Source organism: Plectropomus leopardus, chromosome 11, assembly GCF_026936395.1.
Source record: "Plectropomus leopardus strain MGB_pleo_1.0 chromosome 11, ASM2693639v1, whole genome shotgun sequence".
Lineage (NCBI taxonomy): Eukaryota > Metazoa > Chordata > Actinopteri > Perciformes > Serranidae > Plectropomus > Plectropomus leopardus.
Genome location: NC_142186.1, coordinates 4703550 through 4715987, shown reverse-complemented (window position 1 = coordinate 4715987; position 12438 = coordinate 4703550). Strand labels below are relative to the sequence as shown.

Here is a 12438-nt window from a genome sequence, read left to right as displayed (position 1 = left end):
TTTGAAACACCGCCTCAAAGTCACACAGATGTTGCTCTTGAGTCCTGGAGAAGACAATGATGTCACTGATGTCGACAAACATATTTTGCCCTTTAACTCCATCAGAACACATCCCATCAGCTGCTGGAAGGTGGCGCCAGCAAACCAGCAAGCAAGCCAGCCCTATCTTCAGTGTGCCTGAGAGCTCAAATGTCACTCAGTGGTGTGAGGGTGAGAAAGTTCTCGTACTGGTGGATGAAATCAGTGGCATCTGTAGAACTCCTTGACTTATGGAACTGGGGAAACTCCATTGTAACGGGTGGCTGTGGCCGCCTGGAAAGTCGTAAGTGTGGTATCACCATCAGATGCATAATGGCTGAAAGATGCTTGCTGTCCAGGGGTGGAAAAACTGGGGAGCTTCCAAAAGGTCTGATTTTTGTCTTAGGCCTTTTTTAAATTCATCTCCCCACAGTCACTCCACAGCAGGCATACCAACACACTTTCGTAGAAGACCTGCAGCCTTGCTTCAATACACTTTTTTGCCTCCCAAGCCACCAACAGGATTGTTGCCCAGAGACCTTCTTGCCAGTTCAACATGCTGTCACCTGCTTCTTTAAGCCTATTTTCCAAGCCTCCATTCTCAACTGTAACTCCTGTAACTGTTCCGTAGATGTGCCCACCACATTACCTTCATCATCATCTGACTGCTGTTTATCCCCCTCCTGTTGCTCTGGGTACATATGTTCCAGCAGGCTGGTTATCCCCCTGCTGCCACTTTGATCATGTCTGGTGGTGAAATGATCAAATCAATCTGCAACAATTCACCTTAAAGATAAAACAAAAAAAACAACATTCAAGGTAAAGAGGAACATATACGACTGAAAAGGTTACAGGTGTACAGTATCTGACCCGTGGTAATTAGTTGCTCCAAATGAAACTGAATAATTAGCTATATCTCCAAAGCTAACCAGAAAAAATCAGTTTTCAATGTCTAAACATGTATCAAGATTTTAGGTCATCTTGTGACTAAAGTCATCTTATACTGAATGAATCAAATTAAATCTCACCTGCTGAGAGGCAGTGATAACAGGAAACCATGGTGTTTGCTGCTGCTGAAATTCCAGGGAAGAGACTTCAGGATCCTGTCCAATTACTTGCCAAAAACTTTTTAACCAGATGAAGTTCTGATGACCAAAACATTGTTCACCTGATAAAGGTTTTTTGTAAGGGTTAGGGTAGTGGACAGTGTGCTGGAATTCTATGATTCGATACAGTCCAACTTCTATGCACTGTAAAAAAACGACAATCAGGTTGAACAGCGGGGAACTGTTAAAAATGACAACCAAGGTGACTACCAGGGTACACAATGTAAAAAATGACAGCCTATAATTAATAAAAACCTAAGTGGCTATGAGTTTACACACTGTAAAAAAAAGGAGAAAACTGAGGGGGCTGCCAGGGTATAAACTGTAACAAAAAGCGTATACACTGTACAAAATGACAACTGAGATGACTAACAGGGCATACCTTGTAAAAAAAACAACAACAATGTGACAACCTGGGTATACACTTAAAATATGACCAAGGAATGCACTATAAAAATTGACAACCAGAAAATTCAGAATGTAAATGATCACCAGGGTTTACACTGTGATAAACAAAAACCAAGGCAAATACCACAATGAAAAAAAAGCAAGACAACTCTATAATCTTTAAACTGTATGCTTTATCCCTGAGCTGAATAATCTCAGTGACTAATAACTGAGAAAGACAGCAAAAACAGTGACAGTGACATTGTGATTTTATTGTGACATGAGACAAATGTAAACAGCATTTCCATAATTTAAAGATCATAGCTTCAGTTATTAAAGGACTGGAAGTGGAGGAAGTTTAAAGTTTAAATGAGGAATCTTTTCAATCAATCTGAATTATTTTGTACAAAGTTCATTAATTTATGACAACAATCTGAAAGATTTCTGTTGCCGTGATCCTGTACCTACTGCAATGTAAGGGCGGGTGATATAGCCTTAACATAATATGACATGATTTCAGGGTGAATTGTGGTGCAATAACAATATTCTTAATAATATGACAAAAATCCTGAAAAGTATTATTAATTGCAATAACATACATTAGCAACAAAATAAGTGATATGGCTACATATGTCAGTATCAATGGAACAGTTTGCCTTCAAATATTCAGTAAAAATTAAACAAAAACTGTCTTAAATTTCCTAAGTTTGCAAACAACAGTTAGTCAGAGCGAAATTCCGATTCTGTATAAAATATAATAGTACAATAAAATAAAATCATTCAAACATCTTAACAGTTGTCAAATACAAAAAATGTACCCTTGAATCTTTAAATAGTATGTCAGCGGGCAATCGCCCCCCCCAAATTATTGAGTTGTTGTCTTCAGTCTAGACTTTAAGCTCTGCCATTTCTCTGATGCTTGTCCACTGTAACTTGTCCCTCAGTGTTGATCATCAGACCCTCCTGTGCACACACAGACCTGCATTTTTTCTGACAGGCTGTTATATAATGTCTATGTGACTACTGCACATACACAAATATATATTATTTTGGTTATATGTATAGTTTCTTTTAGGACAGGCTAATGAAGCAGATTCCCGCGTGCACACGTGGACAGCAGAGAGGGAGAGAAAGAGACGCTATGCTGCTGGCAAAAAATGTTGTGACACATTTACTGCCTGTCATTCTGAGACATGTCTAGGGAGTAGCCTGGGTGGCAAAGGCCATCCCTGAAATCTGATTGGCCACCCTGGGTGCCATCCCATTATGACTGACTCTTTGTCCAGTCAGTTTGAACTGTTTGGTGATTAAACTGGGTTTTTGTTTATAGGTGCAATTTAGTCTTAAACCTGAGAGGCAGTAATGAGCCAAAGTAGGATGTCTAACTTGACTATTTTTTTATACAAATAAAAGGTTTGTTCACACAGGCGTATTTGTTGCAAAAGCACACCGCTATAGCAGTGAGAGGATTACTCTCAAAAAGGAGGAGACTGTCAGACCTACAGAGAACACAGAGACACTGAGGAACCAGACCAGAACCCAAGCCCAACACCAAAGCCAGGATAAAGAGGTTCAGTGAATGTGGTGTTGAAGGTGTGGAGGTGGATCAGTGTGTCAGAGGAGACTCTGAAGAAGGACAGAGTGCCAGCAGGATAGCCAACATACACTGCAACTCTGTTAGAGACGGAAGAGGAGGAGGACGTGGAGAAGGAGGAGGATATGGTTGTTCCTCTGTTATTGTGAGAAACAGAGTAACCACCTCCACCAGAGCAATGCAGACTCCAGGACACATTATTCAATCCAAACATACAGTCAGCTTTGTCTCCTCTTCTGCAGATTCCTCTGTAACTCACTGACACTTTGACGCATGCTCCCAGTAGCAGCAACCAGTCAGACCAGTTCTACACAGCAGCTGAGGACACTCATCAAATCTGTCTGGGTGATCGTGATAAGGCTGTACCTTGTCTACATGCGTCATCTTCCTGTTCTTGTCAGACAGTTTGATGTGTCTGTGTACTGTGTTTGGGTCGATAGTGAGTGCACAGGAATCTGATGGAGAGAAAACGATAAAAAACAGTTGCAGTTATTGATCTGCCATCACTTTGATGATGGCATTGGAGATTTGCATGAACAATGTCACAGTTTGAAGATGCTTTGTTATCATGAATCAATTTGAAAACACACTTACACTTCCTCAGGCCTGGTCTCAACCATCGGACTCCACCAGGCTCCACCCTGATAAGAGAAAGAGGATCAGAGCAGCACTTCCTATGTCAACATCATAGACTGTAACTAAAGATGGAAAACATAACAGCTCTCCGAATGTGTAACTTTTCAATATGGATCGCCCCTTGGTGTCTGACTGCAGTATAAAGCCCACCCCCCCACTTTGAGTTTTTAGTTTGTCCTATGTCCACTCACCAAAGTTCAAGCCAAATAAAATTTTCCCTAAGATGTTTTCTGTCACTAAAGGTAGTTCTCATTACCCTGGTGTTTGTTCAAGTGTTTGTTTTCATGATCAGTTGAGTTTTAATGAGTTACTCAATTCTACAAAAGGGGGAGTTTCTGCTATGATTGACAGTTGAGACAACCAATCTGTGTGCTCACATTCAATAGAGCTGCTTGCAACTGGTCGGACAGGTGTTTTGGCCGGAACTCCCCCATCGCGGATATCAACAGTGTGCAGAATCCGGCTCTAAATGACATCACCATCATAATATGGCAACGCCCGTATCTTGGACATTTTAACTTCACTTGTCCATCTTTATATACAGTCTATGGTCAGCATGCAGACAGAAATGACATGACTCTCATACACATACCAGAAGGTTGAGAAATACTCTTGAATGTGGCATTTCAAAAGTCCTGCCCTGTCCTGTCCTGAAGTTGTCAGGTTCAAAATTCAGTTTCAACTCAATATAACTACTTTGGAGTCAGTGGAACAACAAAAATGTCAGTAATTCTCCATCATAAGACTCTGACTTATTAATGATTCCTGAACTGCAGTTACTATTTGTTTATACAGAGCAGGCAGAACTGACTGACTAAAATGATTTCATTTGTCTTAAATTTTACTTTCAGTCAATAAATACTCCTCACAAGTCATTCTACTTTTGTTATAGTATCATATAATGGCTAATAACCTTTTAAAGTGCTGTCACTTCACCTAAAGCTCAGAAAGTCTTGTTATAGAGCATTGTTGATGTTAATAGGACATCATTCTATATCTGTTATGACACATAGGAGTAGTAATTATGGTAGTTACAATGTACTGTGTAACTCGAGACTTAGGATCTTCTTTCAAACACTGTTATCACTTTGGCATGTATTATGAATGCTGAACTTAGGACATTTTATGTGCACCACTTCTAATAATTCATAACCTTTGCTATCACTTGACATTCATTATTATTAATATTAGTAAAAATGAATGTGGACATATCATCAGTACTGGCCTATATATGCTTTAAATTGAAATATTAGAATTGGCCAATGTTGATTTCTGCCAATATGACACCTTTTGTTATTTATTTAAAGTGAACAATTTAGTAAATGATACAGCACAGCACAGGTATCAAAACAACACATCTGAAAGAAATATGATACAAATACATATAAATGATATAAATTAAACTGACAGATAGACAGAAGATAAAATAAATAAGTAAATAAATTAAATGCATACATCAGGGATAAACTGTAGTTTAAAAAATCTGGTCGGATCTACACAAATCACGCAAATTAACTATTTTGGATTCAAATCTTTTTATATCAAAATGAAAGACAGTTCCGTGTACATGCAGAGATCTATCCAAACTGCATCAACCATTAACAACAGTCAATTATCATTTTTGTTTCTGGAGATGTTCACCCCAGAGACTATCAACAGAAATATATCCTTACTATGTTCAACCAGTGTTCATACCTGAGAATGTCGAGTCTACAGTGAGGATTTTTCAATCTAGCAGTCAACTGCTTCACTCCTGAGTCTCCTGGATGATTGTAGCTGAGGTCCAGCTCCCACAGGTGGGAGGGGTTGGAGCTCAGAGCTGAGGCCAGAGAAGCACAGCCTTCCCCTGTGATTACACAGCCTGACAGACTGCAAACACACAAAACAATACACATGGCAGATTATCTGAGTGACTAAAGTGATTCACACTAAGAATAGTTCTGTACTTTTAGTATACATAGGGGGCCAGAATGCATACAGCAGCATCAAAATAGAACTTGTTTCTTAAAAAAAAGTCAAAGAAATGTCCTAAAATCCTAAAAAATGTCCTGAAATCCTGGAAACATCATATAACGCTAGAAACGTCATAAAGTCCTAGAAACATCCCAGTATCCAATACATTTCCTAAAATTCTAGAAATGTTCTAAAATCCTATAATGCACCAGAGAAACTAGGATACAGTAATAAAAACCAGAGGTTAGAGAGTTAAAAAGGGTGGAATAGGGAGACCTGAATAGGCTGGCAAAACTATGCCCAAGAGTGAATTAGGTTACTGCTCCTTTGTGTTGAGAAGGTGAATAAACGATGGTCTCGTCGTGGTGGGGGAGTGCGTCGTGCACTTTTGTACAACTGTGATTCAGAAAATGCCCGGTCAAATGGCAAAGCGGGAGTTAATCTCATTCAAAACGGCTACTCCAAGAGGTTTTCATTTTACCCAGAAGAAATACCACAGTACCCTTTCAGTAATTCACTGGAGACATTTACATTAAGGATGTAAGGCACTTGATAGGATCAGTGTGCCTGCACTGTATAAGAAAATGGCTCAAACTAAATGCATGAAGGAGAAAAAGAACTGAGAATAAAGAAACAAATGCATTGTGATATGTATGTTATTGTGCTTTTTCACGCTCGCCTTTGTAACATTATGGGTGGCAGTCATCTGGCAGATAGCATAAATTCAATGGGAGATATAGAAACACAGGGAATAAGGACACATTTTTAGCTGAAATGGACTTACATAACATAAGAGGGTTAGGAGTTTTGGCAGGACAAAGCTGGTTAACATAAAGCTTTCACAAATCACAAAGTGGATTAATTCAAGACAAGTCCAAGTTGATTTTCCAAACCAATGAGTACCATTATTGCAGAGAATATTGACTGCTTAGGTAATAGCACCACTTCCATCTCTGCCACCTAACTGTGGCGTACTGGTGGATTTTGCTATTGAGGGGAAGAATATGCAGTTGGTTAACCCCTGACTGTGAAATAGAATAGTTCCAAGGATAGTTAGGTGGGGAATAGGAAAGTGGGGAGACACTGTTAGGCCTCATGAGGAGGACAAAGAAGAAAAGCTAGAGATAAAATGGGTCCAAAGCAAAAAAACGAACTGCAAGTAAAAATATTTGAGCTGATTCAATCTAGAGAATCAAGCAAGAGGCTCAAATATTCAGATTGAATCCATGCTCCCAACTCTATTGCTCCCTTTTTTTAAATCCTTTTTCCTTTCACTCCCAGTAGCTGTTTAAACTACTGTGTGTTGTTGGGGATGTAGATAGACTAATAGATAGGTATAGCAATTGTTTCTTGTTTCATCAGTGGATGACTGCTCTACCTCCTGATCCACAGTCTCCCCAACCCAGATACTAATTTAGAGCAAATCTTTAAAATGTATCTGCGGTATATAATAACTGCAAAAACAACAAAACATGATGAAATATTATCAGGAAAAGTAGTTCCGTGAGTCCAGAAACTAATGCCCAAGTTAAGTTAAAGGTCCTTGGACAAATCACTTTTGCAGACAAAATACAAGTTAGCTGTTTATCCAACAATGTAAATCAGATGGCTATTACTTTAATGGGTTAATAAATCCTGACCTGAGAGTTTCCTGAGTACAGTGTGGATTCCCCAATCCAGTGGACAGAAGCTTCACTCCTGAATCCCGCAGGTTGTTGTTCCTCAGGTCCAGCTCTCTCAGACTAGTGCTGGAGCTCAGAGCTGAGGACAGAATGTCACAGCTTCTCTCTGTGAATGCACAGCAGCTCAGTCTGAAGAGGAAATAATGAACAGGGCAAATAAAGTGAGAAGAAGATGAGTTTGGACTTAATATGTAAACTCTCCTCAGAATGTTAAAATAACTGCTGCTTTACTTGTTGGAAATGTATCAGCTAATCTTGACTGAATCAATAATAAACAGTATCAAAATCACATGACATTCAGACAAGTTTTAGGTTCAAAATCTCTGCCAGAGTTTAATTTGTACTCTACATGCAAATCAGGAATTAGAACAAAATACATTAGAAAACGTTCTGCTCTGTGAATTTTAAAATACCAACATTGGAGGGCCTTTTTAATTTTAATGGAGCTCAAGGTTTGGTGTAAAATCTTAAACAATTAACCAAATCTTCAACAAAATCTAAAAAAAAAAAAACAAGGCAAACTGTAACTTCATGCAACCTGAGAGTTTCCAATTTGAAATTTGGACTTGTCAGTCCAGCTGACAGCAGCTTCACCCCTGAATCCCGCAGGTTGTTGTTACTCAGGTCAAGCTCTATCAGATTACAGGACTTGCTGAGAACTGAGGACAGAGCTTCACAGCTTCTCTCTGAGAGGTAACAGCCAGTCAGTCTGGAAAGACAATAATAAGGAAGTCATAAGTTATTTATTTTTCTTCTCCCCTGTTGAAGCAGCAGTACATATTGATGAATAAATCCCACTTACAGGGCTTTGTTGGAGGCTCTGACCACTGGCAGCAGCTGCAGAAAAGCCTTCTCTGAAGCAGAGTATTTCTTGAGGTCAAACACATCCAGATCTTTTTCTGATGACAGTAAGATGAAGACCAGAGCTGACCACTGAGCGGGAGTGAGATGTTCTGAGAAGAGACTTCCTGAATTCAAGTACCGTTGGATATTCTCCACGAGAGAATGATCGTTCAGCTCATTCAGACAGTGGAACAGATTGATGCTTTTCCCCGGAGATGGAGTCTGTTCAGTCTTTGTTTTAATGTACATGACCGTTGCCACATTGGATTTCGAGCCATCTTCTGTCTGTGGTTGCAGTCCCTGTAGGTGTTTCTGATTGGTCTGCAGTGAAAGACCCAGGAGAAAATGAAGGAACAAGTCCAGGTGTCCATTTGGACTCTAAGGCCTTGTCCACAGCACTCTTATAGAAGGTTGTCACACAAAATGTATTTTTTTGTGTGAGCAGATTGACACCACAGTTGATGAATGTCAGATTGACATGAAGAGCAGCCAGAAACTCCTGAACACTCAGATGGATGAAGCAGAACACCTTTTCTTGGTACAGTCCTCTCTCCTCTTTAAAGATCTGTGTGAACACTCCTGAGTACACTGAGGCTGTTTTGATGTCGATGCCACACTCTGTCAGGTCCGATTCATAGAAGATCAGGTTTCCTTTCTGCAGCTGCTCAAAAGCCAGTTTTCCCAGAGACTCAATCATCTTCCTGCTCTCCGGACTCCAGTGTGGGTCTGTCTTAGCTCCTCCATCATACTTGATGTCCTTCATTTGGTCTGAACCACTAGGAAGTGAAGACACGTCAGTCAGGGTCTTGGGCAGCTCTCTTCCCTCTCTGGTCTTCAACATGTCCTCCAGAACTGTAGCAGTGATCCAGCAGAAGACTGGGATGTGGCACATAATGTGGACGCTTCGTGATGTCTTGATGTGGGAGATAATTCTGTCTGCCTGCTTCTTATTTCTGAATCTCTTCTGGAAGTACAGCTCCTTCTGTGGGCCAGTTAACCCCCTGACCTCTGTCACCATGTCAACACACTCAGGAGGGATCTGATTGGCTGCTGCAGGTCATGTGGTGATCCAGAGGCGGGCAGAGGGAAGCAGCTCCCCTCTGATGAGGTTTGTCAGAAGCACATCCACTGAGGTGGACTCTGTAACGTCAGTCAGTGTCCTGTTGTTGCGGAAGTCCAGAGGAAGTCAACACTCATCCAGACCGTCAAAGATGAACATGACCGGGAACTCTTCAAACCTGCAGATTCCTGCTTCTCTGATTTCAGCAAAGAAGTGGTGAACAAGTTCCACCAAGCTGTACTTTTTGTCTTTCAGCACATTCAGCTCTCTGAAAGTGAATGGAAATGTGAACTGGATGTCCTGGTTGGCTTTGCCTTCAGCCCAGTCCAGAGTGAACTTCTGTGTTAAGACTGTTTTCCCAATGCCAGCCACTCCTTTTGTCATCACTGTTCTGATTGGTTCTTCTCTTCCAGGTAAGGCTTTAAAGATATCTTCTTGTCTGATTGTTTTTTCTGGTCTGTCTGTTCTCCTGTATGCTGTTTCAATCTGTCTGACCTCATGTTCATTGTTGACTTCTGCAGTCCCTCCCTCTGTGATGTAGAGCTCTGTGTAGATGTGATTCAGAAGAGTTGGGTTTCCTGCTTTAGCAGTCCCTTTAAACACACACTGGAACTTCTTCTTCAGGTAAGATTTGAGTTTACTTTGACAAAATACAGCAAGAGTTCCTGAATAAACAGACAACAAATAATAATAGTGAGTGATTTCTGAAGCACATGTTATGAAAGTTTAATCCCTCTAAAGCTGTGCTCGCACACAGTCAGACAGACGACAAATTGGATATTATTTTGGTGGAGCAAGACAGTAAAATTAGGTAAGACCAGCAGATAATACTGGTAACAGTTGACGGCATTGCTATCTTAAGTAAAATTATTTAAACTTTTTGCTATCATACCTGACATATTTTCAAATGGATGTTACATAGCTCTTTCACACATGGAGAAAACTTGGGCAATCTGGACAATTTCTGGACATTATTTTCTATTATTTCTGTGTCCTTTCCCCTTTTTTCCCTGTGTACCAACAGCTGAGCCATCAAGTCAGCAATATGTCAAGCTCCTAAAGTTCATGGACAACACCACCGCCATTGGACTCATCTCTGATGGGCATAAGTCTGTCTACAGGTGGCAGAAAGAACAACCTAGAGCTGGATGACATATTTTACAATGTAGCCAATAGCACCACCTTGTGGCCAATAGTTAAACACCACTGTACTACTTTTTTTTTAAAGTAATATTACATGGCAACAATATCAGTGAAGTTGTACTGATTAGGATGCTGAACAAATCTGCAGCATTTTATACATTTGAACCTGTAGGTGGTGCTACAAGATTTGAAAACCCTTGTTGTGGCAGAAGCCTGCAGCTGGGAGTAGCAGTATTTTTGGTTTGACAATACTTGCTTTTATTTTTATTTTTTCTTATTTTGTCCTTGTTATGCATCAATAAGGCAAATCCCTTGTATGTGAAAACCTGCTTTGCATTAAAGCAGAATTCTTGTTCTGTTATTTTTGTCAATCTTTTGAGACATCAGTAAATGTCCAATTTATCCATCATGTTAAAGCTTTAGAGAAATCCTCTTACTGCTGTGCAGACAGTGATCCAGCTCCTCCTGCTCCATTGTCCTCAAGAAGTGCAGTGTGATCTTCAGAAAAGCTTCTCTGCTGTTCCTTGTCTGCTCTTTGACTTCATCGTTCAACACCTCCTCATCTTCCATCACTCACTCTTCATAATAGTGATAAGTTTCTCCTCCCACAGCTGGAACAAATACATTTACACGAATAAAACACTTGGCCTCATGCAACAACATTCTTGTAAATTTCTCTGATATTTTTCTTAATTTTCTGATAAGACAGAAATAAATACAAGAAGTCAACTCCAGATGCACCAAATGCTCTAAACCACCCAAATTTGCTCTTTGTGTGCACAATGCTGAATCCCACTTGATCATATAAGTCACCTATTCGTGCAGGTAATGCCTGCTAAACACTATAGGAGGGCAGGTCAACATTCAAAAAGGCTGTAAGATGAAGAACGTCAAGTGATACAAGTGCTCTAACCACTTGTAAAATGTTCTCTTACCCAAGAGACAAGCAAATATGGTGGTAGTGAATCCCAAATATCAATGACTTCTAACAAAAGAAGAACAAATCCTGGATATAAACAAACATAAAAGAACATTTGATGATTTATCTTTTCTTGCATGAGGCCCAATAAAGCTAAAACCATGTAGCCAAACAGCACATCCATGTTAGATGGACTGACAACTACTGGTCTAAAAAGTGCAGCAGGAAGATGATTGTGAACAGAAAAGATGTGAAAGTAGTTGTTGTATATGTACAGACCATGAATATTGAGTCCAGGGGAGAGTGATGCTTCTGGGCAGACTGAGCAATGGGACCTTCTGAGCTCTCTTGATCACAGGGGTCACATGGTGCGATGAAAAGGATGAATGAATGAATGAAAACTGAGTAATTTTAGTTAATGCCACAGATTCATGCAAGTTCATATCAGAGGGGGGATTATTCTGTAGTCTTTCCTGAGAATTAAAACAACAATTACATTATAAAAATGCTGTTGCAATTTACATATTATTTTGTTATTTTTATTCTTAAAAGTCATCAGAATGCAGGAAACAAAGTCCCTACAACTCTTTTTTTCTTTTTTCTTTTTTTTTGAGGAAAAACCCCAAAGTCCTTCTTTGGTTTTGAAATCCTCCCTATTTTTCAGGTCTCAAGGTTGGCAAGTCCAGGGGGTTGTCTTGTAAAAGATACCATCAGAAGACTCTACCGATCTGTTGGAAGCGTTCAGTGTTCACGTGGGCAACAGTGGAGAAAACTGGAGGGGGGTCAACTGGGAGGGACGGTCTCCCTGATCTGAACCTGAGTGGTGTTATGTTACTGGACTTCTGTGCTAGTCGTGGACTGGCCATGACAAAACATGTTTGAGCATAGGATCGTTGTAGTGTACTCGGTACCAAAACACCTCAGGCCAAAGATCAATTATCAACTTTGAGGTTGTATTAACAGATCTCAGTTGAAGAAAGGGGCAGTGCTGTCAACTGATCACCTGACGGGGGAGGCAGCCAGACAGACCTTATAAATGCAAACACGTAACGAGGGCGAACTGGGAATGCCTGGCTGAAGCCCCTGTCTGCAAGGCT

At 40.2% G+C, this 12438-nt stretch overlaps 2 pseudogenes across 2 annotated transcripts; both read right to left on the bottom strand.

Moving 5' to 3' along the window:
• Positions 1–1762: 1762 nt before the first annotated feature.
• Positions 1763–7307, bottom strand: LOC121946276 (stonustoxin subunit beta-like; annotated as a pseudogene). The gene is made up of 3 exons (XR_015778078.1): positions 5437–7307; positions 3700–3746; positions 1763–3560 (listed from the first exon to the last, which is right to left on the bottom strand). The product of XR_015778078.1 is annotated as a stonustoxin subunit beta-like (transcript).
• A 182-nt stretch (positions 7308–7489) lies between these two features.
• On the bottom strand, positions 7490–10992 carry LOC148188188 (protein NLRC3-like; annotated as a pseudogene). The gene is made up of 3 exons (XR_015778046.1): positions 10860–10992; positions 8179–9944; positions 7490–8085 (listed from the first exon to the last, which is right to left on the bottom strand). The product of XR_015778046.1 is annotated as a protein NLRC3-like (transcript).
• Positions 10993–12438: the final 1446 nt, after the last annotated feature.